Raw genomic sequence first — 6105 nt, forward strand, 5'->3', positions numbered from 1 at the left:
AAATTGTTCAGGGTCTACTCTAGAAGTCTTAAGAATATCTTTGTGTTGTATGAAAGGAGAGAAGGTTAGTACTCCCCTTGACAAGGATGGAAGAGGCCCTCAGGCCTGACAACACACATATGGTTAAGGCATTGCCACCTACTTTGTGGCATCTAACCATCTTTTTTTCACACACCGGGGCCTGTTGTGGGGTGGGGGGAGGGGGGAGGGATAACATTAGGAGACATACCTAATGTAAATGAGGAGTTAATGGGTGCAGCACACCAACATGGCACATGTATACATATGTAACAAACCTGCACGTTGTGAACATGTACCCTAGAACTTAAAGTATAATAAAAAATATATATATATATATGTTAAAAAAAAACCAAGAATGTCTTTTTGGAGCACATGGACCTCCTGTTTTAATTTGAATAGCTTTCTTTCAAACCCCACTGCAAGCAGTCATCCTGGGGTTTCTTTTTATTAGATTAACAGGGTTAGTACTATCATTTTCCATTGTCTACATACTCCTCACCCTTGGTTTCCTGGCCAACATATTCAGTTATCTCCTTCAGAAAGCATAAATAGTAGATAAACCCTGAATCCTTACAGGTGGAAGAATGGCTTTAGTTTGTCCTCAGTCTTGATAGCTAGCTTGTCTAAGTTTGGATTTCTAGGCAGAATTATTTTCCCACCCAATTCTGAAGGTGTGCTCCATTAATTAATTAAGGAACATTTAAGATTGTGAAATAGAACACATATATACAAAAAATACAAATGTGTATCTTAATGAATTGTTATACAGTAAATATCTATATAACCACCATCCAGGCCATAAAACAAAATTTTGTCAAAATCTTAGAAGTCTACATCAACATTTTCCACTTTTGGCCCACTGGTCTCTTTCCAATTCCAATGTTCCTCCTTCCTCTTAGAAATATCCACAATTATGAGACTCTGTCTCAAAAAAAAAGAGGCCGAGCACGGTGGCTCATGCCTGTAATCCCAGCACTTTGGGAGGCCGAGGTGGGCGGATCGCGAGGTCAGGAGATTGAGACCATCCTGGCCAACATGGTGAAACCCTGTCTCTACTAAAATACAAAAAGTAGCCGGGCGTGGAGGTACACACCTGTAATCCCAGCTACTACGGAGGCTGAGGCAGGGTAATCACTCGAACCTGGAGGCGGAGATTGCAGTGAGCCGAGATAGTGCCACTGCATTCCAGCCTGGCGACAGAATGAGACTCTGTCTCAAAAAAAAAAAAAAGAAAGAAATATCCACAATTCTGAATTTTATGGAAATAACTTTCTTGCTTTATAAAAATAATGTTATCAAATAAATACGCTTCTCTACACATATAATTTAGTTTGCTTATTTTTGAGCTTCACATAAATGGAATAATACAGCATATATTATTTTGAGTCTGGCTTTATTTGCTTAGCATTATGTTTTGAAATTCATCCATGTTGTTGGATGTACCTACAGTTCATTCATTTCCATTGCTGTTCAGTATTACATTGGATTAATCTAATACAATGTGTATATCTCTTCTACTAGTGATAGATATTTATTAATAGGTCGGTTCCAGTTTGAGGCTGTCATGAATAATGCTGCTAGGAAGATCTTTGTATAAGTTTTCTCATCCTGATGTGAAAGAAATTTTTTTTTTTTTTTTTTTTTGAGACAGTCTCGCACTGTCGCCCGGGCTGTAGCATAATGGCGTGATCTAGGCTTCTTGCAACCTCTGCCTCCCAGGTTCAAGCGATTCTCCTGCCTCAGCTTCCTGAGTAGCTGGGATTACAGGTGCCCGCCACCATGACCAGCTAATTTTTTGTATTTTTTAGTGGAGACGGGGTTTCACTGTGTTGACCAGGCTGGTCTCGAACTCCTGACCTAGTGATCTGCCCGCCTCGGCCTCCCAAAGTGCTGGGATTACAGGCGTGAGGCACCGCGCCCAGCCAAAAGAAAATTTTTGACTGCTTGTTCTATCAGTTACTGAGATAATTTTGTTCAAATCTCCCACAAGCATTGTGAGTTTCTCTTCATGATTCTGACAGCTTTTGCTTTATACATGTCAAGGCAATATTTGGTACATACATATTTTGTACTAATGTTAATTATTCCTGATGACTTGAAGCTTTTATCATAATTAAGTTGTCCTCTCTAATTTTTTTGTCCTAAATTCTGTATTGTCTCATATTAATAAAGCTAGACCAGTTTTCTTTCATTTTTTTTTATCGTGGTAAAATACACATAATATAAAAATTTCCATTTTAACCATTTTATTTACTTTTTTTAGAGGCAAGGTCTTGCTCTGTTGCCCAGGCTGGAGTGCAGTTGCATGATCATGAAACCGCCTTTGCAAAATTGTAACTGAGGAAATTATGTCAATGAAAGAAATCAGACCTAAATAACTCCATCTTGCTTCTAACCTTTAAGCTGTCTTTGTTCATTCCTGCGAGTAGGCCAAACTAACCTTGGGAAGGAATTCAGTTCATGGTTTGACTCTGAAACAAAATTAGTAACAGCCCTTTCCTGAAAAGACCCCCTTCTTGCCTGGGGACCAGTCTGCCTTTGCTAACTAACAAATTAGCTACGAGATTAGAAATTACAGTTTAGGGATCATACCACCTCTGGCGCCTAGAGTTGGAACTTCCCCAAATTGCTTCTGGGGATAACATCACTATTGTAAAACCTAAGATCAGTGCTTGAGATATTTGCAGACCCTACACTCAATGGATCAGCTGACACCACTCAGACCAGGAATCTGGCTCAACCAGTTCTGCCATCACACCCAAGAAGAGAAGACAGCATGAAACACTCACTTCAACCCCCTATGATTCCATTTCTAACCTGACCAATCAGCACTCCCCACTTCCCAAGCTCCTACCCACCAAATTATCTTTAAAAACCCTGATCCCCGAATACTTGGGGAGACTGATTTGAGTAATAATAAAACTCTGTTTTCCTGCACAGCCAGCTCTGTGTGAATTACTCTTTCTCCATTGCAGTTATCCTGTCTTGATAAATTGGCTCTGTCTACGCAGCCGGCAAGGTGAACCCATTGGGTGGTTACAGAGTTCACTGTAACTTCGAACTCCAAGGCTCATGCCATCCTCCTCCTTGTCCTCCCAAAGTGCTAGGATTAGATTACAGGCATGAGCCACTGTTCCCAGCCCCATTTTAACAATTTTAAAGTGTACAATTTAGTGATGTTAAATACATTCATGATTATCACTATCTAGTTCCATAACTTATTAATCATTAAAAAAAACGACTCTATATCCATTAAATAATAACTGCCAATCTTCTCCTCTGTTCAGCCCCTGGTAACCACTATTCCATTTCCTGTCCTTATGAAAATGACTATTCTGTGTACCTCACATGCATAGAATTATACAATAGTTCCCTTTTTGTATCTGACTGTATTCACTTAGCATAAAGTTTCCAAGGTTCATCCATGTTGTATGTGTTTGTACTTCATTCGTTTTATGGCTGAATATATCCCATTATATACCACGTTTTGTTTATCTGTTCATGAGCTGGTGAACATTTCAGTTCTTTCTACTTTTTGGTCAAGAAAAAAACAGGTGAATTGGACTTCATCAAAATGAAAAACTTTTGTGTATCAAAGGACACTATGAAGAGAATGAAAAGGCAACCCACAGAATGGGAGAAAATATTTGCAAATCATGTATCAGGTAAGTGATTAATATCCAGAATACACAATGAACTCCTACAACTCAACAACAAAACCGAACAACCCAGTTAAAAATGGACGAAGGGCTTGAATAGCCATTTCTCCAAAGATATCCAAATGACTAATAAACACATGAAAAGATGCTCAACATCACTAATCATTAGGGAAAAGCAAATTAAAACCACAATGAATGTCACTTCCCATGTTCTAGGATAGCTATTTTTTAAAAAGAAAAATAAGTATTGGCAAGGATATGGAGAAACTGGAACTCTCACATTTTGCTGGTGGAAATGCAAAATGGTGCAACCACTTTGGGTACAGCTTGATATTTTTCGAAAAAGTTAAACAAAATACCATGTGATTCTACAATTCCACTCCTAGGTATATACCCCAAAGAATTGAAAACATATACTTAAACAGGCATGTGTACACATGTGTTTATAGTAGCACCATTCACAATAGCCAAAAGGTGGAAACAGCCTAAATGTCCCTCAACAGGTTAATGGATAAACAAATTTTGATATATAAATACTATGGAATATTATTCAGCTATAAAAAGAAATGAAGTACTGATGCATGCTGCAACATGGCTGAAACTCCAGAGCATTATGCTACATTATGAAAGAATCCAGACAAAAAGGGTCACATATTATATGACTCTGTATACTTGAAATATCTACAATAGATAAATTCATAGAGTCAGGGCCGGGCTTGGTGGCTCATGCCTGTAATCCCAGCACTTTGGGAGGCCAAGGTGGGCTGATTGCCTGGGGTCAGGAGTTTGAGACCAGCCTGGCCAAAATGGTGAAACCCCATGTCTACTAAAAATACAAAAATTAGCCAGGCATGATGGTGGGCACCTGTAGTCCCAGCTACTTGGGAGGCTGAGGCAGGAGAATTGGTTGAACCTGGGAGACAGGTTGCAGTGAGCCGAGATCGTGCCACTGCACTCCAGCCTGAGTGACAGAGTGAGATCCTGTCTCAAAAAAAAAAAAAAAAAAAAAATCATAGAGACAGAATGCAGATTGATGGTTGTCAATGGCGGAGGGGAGAGGGAATGGAAGGAACAGCTTAATGGGTAAGGGGGTTTATCGTAGAGTGATGGAAATGCTTTAGAGCTAGGTAGAGGTCGTGGTTGCCTAACACGGTGAATGTATTGAATGCCACTGAATTGTTTATTTTAAAATGGTTAGGGCTGGGTGTGGTGGCTCATGCCTGTAATCCCAGCACTTTGGGAGGCCAAGGCGGGCAGATCACGTGAGGTCAGGAGTTCGAGACCAGCCTGGACAATATGGCAAAACCCCATCTCTACTAAAAATACAAAAACTTAGCTGGGTGTGGTGGCGCACGCCTATAATCCCAGCTACTTGGGAGGCTAAGGCAGGGGAATTGCTTGAACTCAGGAGGCAGAGGTTGCAGTGAGCTGACATCATGCCACTGCACTCCAGCCTGGGTGACAGAGCAAGACTCTGTCTCAAAAATAAATAAATAAATAAATTAATTAATTAAATAAAATGGTTCGGCTGGGCCATGTGCAGTGGCTCACGCCTATAATCCAGCACTTTGGGAGGCCGATGGGGTGGATCACCTGAGGTCAGGAGTTCAAGACCAGCCCCGCCAACATAGTGAAACCCTGTCTCTACTAAAAATGCAAATATTGGACTCCCTGTAGTCTCAGTTACTTAGGAGGCTGAGGTGGGAGAATTGCTTGAACCCAGGAGGTGGAGGTTGCAGTGAGCTGACATCACACCGATGCCCTCCAGCGTGGGCAACAGAGCAAGACTCTATCTTAAAAAATAATAAAAATAAAATAAAATGGTTAGGCCGGCACGGTGGCTCATACCTGTAGTCCCAGCAATTTGGGAGGCTGAGGTGGGTGGATCACCTGAGGTCAGAAGTTCGAGATCAGCCCAGTCAACATGGTGAAACCCCATCTCTACTAAAATTACAAAAACCAGCCAGACATGGTGATGTGCACCTGTGATCCCAGCTACTCCAGAGGCTGAGGCATGAGAATCACCTGAACCCAGGAGGCAGAGGCTACAGTGAACCAGGACTGCACCACCGCACTCTAGCCTGGGTGACAGAGTAAGACCTCTGTCTCAAAACAATAAATAAATAAATAAATAAATAAATAAATAAATAAATAAAATGGTTAATTTTAAGTTATGTGAATTTCACCTCAGTAAACTATTTTATTTATTTATTTAATTAACTAATTTATTTATTTTTTGAGACAGAGTCTTGCTCTGTCGCCAGGCTGGAGTGCTGTGGCGTGATCTCTGCTCACTGCAACCTCCAACTCCCTGATTCAAGCGATTCTCCTGCCTCAGCCTCCTGAGTAGCTGGGATTACAGTCACATACCAACACGCCCAGCTAATTTTGTTTGTATTTTTAGTAGAGACGGGGTTTCACCATG

The 6105-nt window shown here is 40.7% G+C and overlaps 1 non-coding gene across 1 annotated transcript; it reads left to right on the plus strand.

Moving 5' to 3' along the window:
• The first annotated feature begins 42 nt into the window (after nt 1–42).
• On the plus strand, nt 43–168 carry LOC129461632 (U6atac minor spliceosomal RNA). Its single transcript, XR_008650630.1, has one exon. It is a non-coding gene; the product is annotated as a U6atac minor spliceosomal RNA (small nuclear RNA).
• Nucleotides 169–6105: the final 5937 nt, after the last annotated feature.

Source organism: Symphalangus syndactylus, chromosome 1 (assembly GCF_028878055.3).
Source record: "Symphalangus syndactylus isolate Jambi chromosome 1, NHGRI_mSymSyn1-v2.1_pri, whole genome shotgun sequence".
Taxonomy (NCBI): Eukaryota; Metazoa; Chordata; class Mammalia; order Primates; family Hylobatidae; genus Symphalangus; species Symphalangus syndactylus.